Source organism: Physeter macrocephalus, chromosome 10 (genome assembly GCF_002837175.3).
Source record: "Physeter macrocephalus isolate SW-GA chromosome 10, ASM283717v5, whole genome shotgun sequence".
In the NCBI taxonomy this organism is placed as follows: domain Eukaryota; kingdom Metazoa; phylum Chordata; class Mammalia; order Artiodactyla; family Physeteridae; genus Physeter; species Physeter macrocephalus.
Genome location: NC_041223.1, coordinates 71,578,684 through 71,588,273, shown reverse-complemented (window position 1 = coordinate 71,588,273; position 9,590 = coordinate 71,578,684). Strand labels below are relative to the sequence as shown.

The following is a 9,590-nucleotide window of genomic DNA, read 5'->3' as shown; positions in this document are numbered from 1 at the left end:
CCATCTTGACTCCGCCGGGATATATATTTTTAGATTCTGTTCTGCTGTAGTCTGTCCCATGAGTCTATTTGTGTATCTCTAGGTCAATAGCATTTGATATCTATTAGGTCAAGTCCTCCCTTACTAGTCTCTCTTTTTTTTCCCAAATATGTATTTTTTTTATTTGGAGCATTTATTCTTTCATTAAAATATTTAAATCATTTTATTCAATTTTCCAATTCTCCCTTACCATAACATTCCTTTGGAATTCTATTTAGGATTGCATCAAATGCATTTATTAATTTTGTCAGAATTGACATTTTCTGATATTGTTTTTCAAGCCAATAAAAAGGTATTCATTTCCATTTTTTCCAACGTTATTTAACTCCTTGACCCTTGACTTCTGCCAATAAGATGAGACCTTTAAAATACTTTTGCTTCCTCCTTCAGTTCATCCTCAACCCTAGATGACACCTTGGAATATGTTTTAATTTTTCTAAAAAAATAAGTATTTTTATTTTTAGACTATTATTAGCACTTACCTTGCTGTATTCATTCATACATTCAACTAAACATTTACTGAGAACCTATGCTATGCACAGTTTGAGGCACTAGGGGTATATCAAGCCAAAAAACCCACAAAACTTTGCTGTCAGAATTTATGTATGGGGAGACAGATACTAGACAAAATAAATGAGTAAGTTATATACTATACAGTATAGTATTTAACACTTTTAATAGGTGATAAATACTATGGAGAAAACCAGAGCATGAACGTAGGATGGAAGGTCACAGCACTGAGCAGAGAGTGCATTAAAATGTTAAATAGTGTGATCAGGGAAGGCCTGAAGGAGAATGTGACACTGGAGAAAAAACTTGAAAGATGTGAGAGAGAGAGCCATGTGGATGTCTGAAGAAAGCCAGTCCAGGCAGAGGAACAAATAAGAATGCACTGAGGAGGGATCATGCCCAACCTATTCAGGAACAACAGAGAGAAGAGAGTGATGGAGATGGAGTAGAGGGGTGGGGCGGTCAGAATATTAGGAGATGAGGTCTTAGAGATTACAGGAGTTAGGTCACATAGGGCCTTGCTGCCTATTACAAAGACTTCAACTTGTTTATGGCTGAGCAGTGTTACTCAACCATAAAGAAGAATGAAGTATTGCCATTTGAAGCAACATGGATGGACCTAGAGACTACCATATTATGTGAAGTTAAGTCAGACAGAAAAAAACAAATACCATATGATATCACTTATATGTGGAATCTAAATATGATGCAAATGAACTTATCTACGAAACAGAAACAGACTCACAGACATAGAGAACATATTTGTGGTTGTCAAGGGAGAGGGGGCTGGGGGAGGATGAATTGGGAGTTTTGGATTAGCAGATGCAAACTATTATATATAGCATGGCTAAACAATAAGGTCCTACTATATAGCACAGGGAAATATATTCAATATACTGTGATAAATCATAATGGAAAAAATATAAAAAGAATGTATATATGTGGAATCTAGAAAAATGGTGTAGATGATCTTATTTGCAAAGCAGAAATAGAGACACAGACATAGAGAACAAACGTATGGATACCAAGGGGGAAGGGGTGGGAGGATGAGATGAACTGGGGGATTGGGATTGACATATACACACTACTATGTATAAAATGGATAACTAATGAGAACCTACTGTATAGCACAGGGAACTCTACTCAGTGCTCTGTGGTGACCTAAATGGGAAGGAAATCCAAAAACGAGGGAATATATGTATACATATGACTTATTCACCTTGCTGTACAGAAGAAACACACACAGCAGTGTAAAGAAACTATACTCCAATTAAAAAAAGAATATATATATATATATATATAAAACTGAATCACTTTGCTGTACAGTAGAAATGAACACAACATTGTAAATCAACTATTCTTCAATAAAATAAATTTTTTAAAAAAGAAAACCCATTGAAAAGAAAGACTTCAAGTTTCACTCTCAGAGAAATGGAATAAACCCTTGGACAGTTCTTAAAAAGAGCACCATGTTCTGAGTTAATGCATCAACAGAATGATCAGTCTGACTGCTTTGTTAAGGTAAAGTGGAAAAGAACAAGATGAGTTAGGAAACTTTAGGAATAATCTAAGCAAGAAATAATAGTCTTATGGACCATGGGACTAGTGGTGACAGGTGGTCAAAAAAGGTTATATTTTTAAGATAGTAGAGCCAATAGGAGTTGCTGAGGGATTAGATGTGGGGTGTATGACAAAGAAAGAGGTCAAGGATAACTCTAAGGATTTTTGCCTGAGCAAGTGGAAAGATGGAATTCCATTAACTGAGACAGAATACCACCAGAGGAACCAGGTGGGGTAGGGAGTAGAGGTAGTGAATCAGGAGTTTGATTTTTGACATGGCTATTAGACTTCCAAGTAGCTGAGATAGAGTTGGATGCACCAGATTGGTATTCAGGAGAGAGAGCCAGACTGGAGATCTACATTTAGGAGGCGTTAGTGTATGATTGGTATTTGAAAGTATGTACCTGGATAACGTTATCAATGAGGAGATAATGAAAAGAAGAAACCCAAGGATTTTACCAAAGTGAAAAGATGAAGATAGGAGGAGCCAGCAAAAGAAAACAGAAAAAATGGTTAGTGAGGTAGGAAGAAAACAAGGAGAATGTGGTATCTTGTAGGCCAAATGAAGAAAGTATTTCTAGAATAGGGGATGATCAACTCTGCCAAATGCTGCTGATGAGACAAGATGAAGGTTTATCAATAGAATTGCCCAGTGAAGTAAGCAACATGTGGAGGTCATTGCTGACCTCAAGAAGAGAAGCTTTTGTCATGTGGATGAGGTAAAAGAAGGTTTAAAAATTTAAATAGCACAAACTTTTGGATAACATCTAAAAAAGGAAGTGATAAATTTATTAAAATTGGCATTACATTTACACTTGGATTGTTAACTATAATTTTATTTGTTTACATCTATTTTTTCATTGTCAATTAGCAAGAGATCATTTTATTTCTTTATCTCAATTTTTTTCATTGTCAATCAGCAAGAGATAAAAGGCATCTTCATCTCATATTGAACACTTTGTGGTTCTCAGTAGGTGTTTGTTGAATAAGTAGGTATGCATTTCTCATTCTAACACTAACTAGCAAGGGATACCCTCATTGAGTCAACATACTAACAGAATGACAGGAGTCAAGACCACCAATGGTCTCCTTAAATGAAAAAAGTATTCTTTTACAATAGTACCTACAAGATCTCAGTTGATGGCTCTGCTAAATGGTAAAGTGAAATAACAATAATTCTAGTCCAGAGTCCTAACCCCAACTTAAATAATATTTGAAAGTTCCTAGTTAGGCAGTGAAGGGGAAAAAAATGTCACCTATAACAGATGGCTCTACTATATGCCATTTAATCAAAGAACCAACTGTCCTTTAAAGCTTGGTTTTCAAAATTGATCTATATATTTAAAAGATAAGTAGCAGGAGAAATAATAGCTCAGGGAAACAATGCAATCCGTTTTTTTTTAAACTGGCTTCATTCACTTTATTTTTCCCATAGAAAATTATGTGGTGGTTACAGCTAGAGCCTGGGTCCTCTGCACAGAAACTCTGGTGTGGGTCTTTACAGGATGGTCGATCAATTCCTGATACGGAGACTTGGTGAACACCGTCTCTTTCCAGAGATCAGGAGTGAGATAACTGTAGGTCTTGGAAATGGCACCAAAAGTGGTCTTGGCGAAGTTGCCCGGGATGGCAGTGCAACCCCTGGCAGAGGTGTAGCAGTTGTCAATTCCAGCCATCATCAGTAGCTTCTTGAGCAAGGGGCTGAGGTGATTCCAGTGACCCTGGGAGCAGGGATGAGGCACACCAGCATAGAGCCAGTGGCCAGTCACCTTGCAAGGGACGGTATGGGGCTTGCCGATCTTGTTCCCCCAGTATACTTGCCGCACAGGGACGATGGAGAGCTTTTCCAGAATGATGGCCCCACGGATAGCAATGGCTACCTCCTTAGAACACTTGACACCCAATCCCTGATGGTGACAAATGCCTTGAACCTGGTCCGCTGGCCAGCACATGTCTGCTTTTGCACAGACATGGTCTTCAAAACCTCATCCTTGAGGGACGCCCCCAAGAAAATGTCAGTGATCTCAGATTCCTTGATGGTCAGAGAGAAGAGATAGATCTCCTCCAGGGACTTGATCTTCATGTCCTTGACCAGGCGGCCCAGCTTGGTGACAGGGAGCCACTTCTTGTCCTTGGCCTTGCCTCTGTGAGCTCTGTGGCCTCGGCCCTGGCCCCGACCACAACCCTGGCCCTGGCCCCAGACACTGCTGCCAAAGCCTCTGTGGAAGCCACTGCGGCCTCCCATTCCAGGGCCCCCGGGCCATCCGGGCCCTCCCACAGCACCGGCATCATCCGCCGTTTGGTGTTTTTACAGAAAAGGTTTTGGTAAAAAGTGTCTTCATGTGAGAATTTCATATTAGATGGAGATCAAACATGAAAGAAAAAGAGGCAGAAGAAAATATTGTTAAGAGATAATATTCATAGTTCCACTTAAGTGGACTTGGTGAATAAAGAAACAACTGTGGGGGTGGAGTCAAGATGGCAGACTAGGAGGACATAGAATTCACATCTCCTCACAACGAGGGCACCTACCAGGCACCGGTGGGGGACCACGGACACCTAAGGGGACAGGAGGAACCCCCAGTGACCGGGTAGGATGTGGGATGTGAGGGGAGTGAGGGGGGAGGAGAAGTGGAGGTGGGACGGGACTGGCGCCCCTGAGGGGTGGCTGGGGGAGGGGAAGGGGTCCCACACCTGAAGGGGGAAATTGGGGAACCTTTGGGAGGGCAGACGATCAAAAGGGAGTGTGGCCAGGTTTCCCCTGCTCACTTGGGCCCCCGGGAACCTGTTGAGATCCCTGGCTTATCCTCTGCCCACCGAGGCCCCCTCCAGCTGCGCGGGTCCTAAGGGAGTGGTAGGGAAGGAAGGGAGAGTAAAAGTAAAGGCCGGACCTCCAGGACGGCACCCCTGAGAGGTGGCTGGGGGAGGGGAGGAGTTCCTACACGCAGCGGGACCCACCCATGGTTAGGGGTCCAGCGGGGATGGGGGAGACCCTCGGGGAGACGGTGGGGGAGGGGCACGAAGGAAGGGAAGGGAACACGGCCAGTGCTTTCCCTGTCCACTTAGGCATGGGGGAGCCTGTTGGGCTCCCGGGCCTAATCCTCTGCCCTCGGAGCCTCCCTCCTGCCTGCAGAGCCCAAGCCCCACCCCTGCACTCCCACCCAGGGCCACACCTCTACACTTGGAGACCCCCTCCAACACACTGGGCCTAAACACCACCCACCCACCCTCACTCAGGGCGTTACCTCCAAACTCCAGAACTCCACACTCCAGAGGCCCTCCTTTTGAGGTGCTGCCTCGCCCCTTCTTTGCAGGTCCTAAGCAGAGGCCCTGCCCATGCTTGAACGTCGCCCTGCCTAGGCCCCGCCCCATGCTCAAACGTCACCCCCCCACACCTGCCTAGGTCCCGCCACACCCTAAACCCTGCCCCTGCCTAAGTTCCACCCCTCACCTAAACCCCTCCCCTATAGCCAAGGGTATTTTTTGCTTTTTTCCTCTTTTAGATTGGGGTTCTGTTTTACCTTGTTTATTCATTGTTGTTGATTCTTTTATATTTTTATTTTTCCTAATAAATCTTTTATTTTTCTAATTTTATTCTTTATACTTTGTTCTTGTTCTGTCCTTTTGGTTTGTTCCCCCCCCACACACCCTTTTATTTCTTTTCTGTTTACCTTGTTGGAGTTGTTTCAATAATAGTTTTATTGTTCCTAATATATTTTTTATCTTTTTTTTAAATTTATTTATTTTTGGCTGTGTTGGGTCTTTGTTTCTGTGTGAGGGCTTTCTGTAGTTGCGGCAAGCGGGGGCCACTCTTCATCGCGGTGGGAGGACATAGAATTCACATCTCCTCACAACGAGGGCACCTACCAGGCACCGGTGGGGGACCACGGACACCTAAGGGGACAGGAGGAACCCCCAGTGACCGGGTAGGATGTGGGATGTGAGGGGAGTGAGGGGGGAGGAGAAGTGGAGGTGGGACGGGACTGGCGCCCCTGAGGGGTGGCTGGGGGAGGGGAAGGGGTCCCACACCTGAAGGGGGAAATTGGGGAACCTTTGGGAGGGCAGACGATCAAAAGGGAGTGTGGCCAGGTTTCCCCTGCTCACTTGGGCCCCCGGGAACCTGTTGAGATCCCTGGCTTATCCTCTGCCCACCGAGGCCCCCTCCAGCTGCGCGGGTCCTAAGGGAGTGGTAGGGAAGGAAGGGAGAGTAAAAGTAAAGGCCGGACCTCCAGGACGGCACCCCTGAGAGGTGGCTGGGGGAGGGGAGGAGTTCCTACACGCAGCGGGACCCACCCATGGTTAGGGGTCCAGCGGGGATGGGGGAGACCCTCGGGGAGACGGTGGGGGAGGGGCACGAAGGAAGGGAAGGGAACACGGCCAGTGCTTTCCCTGTCCACTTAGGCATGGGGGAGCCTGTTGGGCTCCCGGGCCTAATCCTCTGCCCTCGGAGCCTCCCTCCTGCCTGCAGAGCCCAAGCCCCACCCCTGCACTCCCACCCAGGGCCACACCTCTACACTTGGAGACCCCCTCCAACACACTGGGCCTAAACACCACCCACCCACCCTCACTCAGGGCGTTACCTCCAAACTCCAGAACTCCACACTCCAGAGGCCCTCCTTTTGAGGTGCTGCCTCGCCCCTTCTTTGCAGGTCCTAAGCAGAGGCCCTGCCCATGCTTGAACGTCGCCCTGCCTAGGCCCCGCCCCATGCTCAAACGTCACCCCCCCACACCTGCCTAGGTCCCGCCACACCCTAAACCCTGCCCCTGCCTAAGTTCCACCCCTCACCTAAACCCCTCCCCTATAGCCAAGGGTATTTTTTGCTTTTTTCCTCTTTTAGATTGGGGTTCTGTTTTACCTTGTTTATTCATTGTTGTTGATTCTTTTATATTTTTATTTTTCCTAATAAATCTTTTATTTTTCTAATTTTATTCTTTATACTTTGTTCTTGTTCTGTCCTTTTGGTTTGTTCCCCCCCCACACACCCTTTTATTTCTTTTCTGTTTACCTTGTTGGAGTTGTTTCAATAATAGTTTTATTGTTCCTAATATATTTTTTATCTTTTTTTTAAATTTATTTATTTTTGGCTGTGTTGGGTCTTTGTTTCTGTGTGAGGGCTTTCTGTAGTTGCGGCAAGCGGGGGCCACTCTTCATCGCGGTGTGTGGGCCTCTCACTATCACGCCTCTCTTGTTGTGGAGCACAGGCTCCAGACGCACAGGCTTAGTAGTTGTGGCTCACGGGCCTACTTGCTCCGCGGCATGTGGGATATTCCCAGACCAGGGCTCGAACCCATGTCCCCTGCATTAGCAGGCAGATTCTCAACTGCTGCGCCACGAGGGAAACCCCTATTTTTTATCTTTCTAATTTTATTTTGTTTTTTATTCTTTGATATTGTACTGCTCCTTTCTTTCTTTCTTTCTTTCTTTTTCACTGTGCCACAAAGCTTGCGGGATCTTGGTTCCCAGGCCGGTGGTCAGCCCCAGGCCCCTGTGGTGGGAGCTCCGAGTCCAAACTGCTGGACTAAAAGAGAACCTCAGACGCCAGGGAATATCAACTGGAGTGAGGCCTCCTGGAGGTCCTCATCTCAGCACCAAGACCTGGCTCTATCCGACTGCCTGCAAACACTAGTGCTGGACATCTCAGGCCAAACAACCAGCAACACAGGAATACAGCCCCACCCATCAAAAAAACAAACAAACAAACAATGGAACAACAAAAGCTGTGTTACAGACGAAGGAGCAAGGTAAAAACCTACAAGACCAAATAAATGAATACGAAATAGGCAACCTACCTGAAAAAGAATTCAGAGTAATCATAGTAAAGATGATCCCAAATCTTGGAAACAGAATGGAGAAAATACAGGAAACATTTAACAAGGAGAAGAACTAAGGAGCAAACGAACAGTGATGAACAACACAATTAATGAAATTAAAAATACTGTAGAAGGAGTCAATACCAGAATAACTGAGGCAGAAGAACGAATAAGTGAGCTGGAAGATAAAATGGTGGAAATAACTGCCAGGGAGCAGAATAAAGAAAAAGAAATAAAAGAATTGAGGACAGTCTCAGAGACCTCTGGGACAACATTAAATGCACCAACATTTGAATTCTAGGGGTCCCAGAAGAAGAAGAGAAAAAGAAAAGGACTGAGAAAATATTTGAAGATATTATAGTTGAAAACTTCCCTAACATGGGAAAGAAAATAGTCAGTCAAGTCCAAGAAGCACAAAGAGGACCATACAGGATAAACCCAAACTGAAACATGCCAAGACACATATTAATCAAACTATCAAAAATTAAATACAAAGAAAAAATATTAAAAGCAGCAAGGGAAAAGCAAGAAATAACATACAAGGGAATCCCCATAAGGTTAACAGCTGATATTTCAGCAGACACTCTGCAAGCCAGAAGGGAGTGGCAGGACATATTTAAAGTGATGAAAGGGGGAAACCTACAGCCAAGATTACTCTACCCAGCAAGGATCTCATTCAGATTCGATGGAGAAATTAAAACCTTTCCAGATAAACAAAAGCTAAGAGAATTCACCAACAAACCAGCTTTACAACAAATGCTAAAGGAACTTCTCTAGGCAGGAAACACAAGAGAAGGAAAAGACCTACAAAAACAAGCCCAAATTCCATGCAAATGGAAATCAAAAGAAAGTTGGAGTAGCAATTCTCATACCAGACAAAATAGACTTTAAAACAAAGACTATTACAAGAGACAAAGAAGGAAACTACATAATGATCAAAGGATCAATCCAAGAAGAAGATATAACAATTGTAAATATTTATACACCCAACAAAGGAGCACCTCAATACATAAGGCAAATGTTAAGAGCCATAAAAGGGGAAATCGACAGTGACACAATAATAGTAGAGGACTTTAAGACCCCACTTTCACCAAAGGACAGATCATCCAAAATGAAAATAAATAAGGAAACACAGGCTTTAAGTGACACATTAAACAAGATGGACTTAATTGATATTTATGGGACATTCCATCCAAAAACAACAGAATACACTTTCTTCTCAAGTGCTCATGGAACATTCTCCAGGATAGAGAATGGGTCCATATCTTGGGTCACAAATCAAGCCTTGGTAAATGTAAGAAAATTGAAATCATATCAAGTATCTTTTCTAACCACAATGCTATGAGACTAGATGTCAATTACAGGAAAAAAAACTGTAAAAAATACAAACACATGGAGGCTAAACAATACGCTACTAAATAAGCAAGAGATCACTAAAGAAATCAAAGAGGAAATCAAAAAATACCTAGAAGTAAATAACAATGAAAACACGATGACCCAAAAGCTATGGAATGCAGCAAAAGCAGTTGTAAGAGGAAAGTTTATAGCAATACAATCCTACCTCAAGAAACAGGAAACAAGAAACATCTCAAATAAACAACCTAACCTTACACCTAAAGCAATTAGAGAAAGAAGAACAAAAAAAACCCAAGGTAGCAAGAGGAAAGAAA

The 9,590-nt window shown here is 43.7% G+C and overlaps 1 pseudogene; it reads right to left on the bottom strand.

Annotated features, from left to right (window-relative positions):
• Positions 1-3,548: 3,548 nt before the first annotated feature.
• Positions 3,549-4,417, bottom strand: LOC102988324 (40S ribosomal protein S2-like; annotated as a pseudogene).
• Between the last annotated feature and the right edge of the window lie 5,173 nt (positions 4,418-9,590).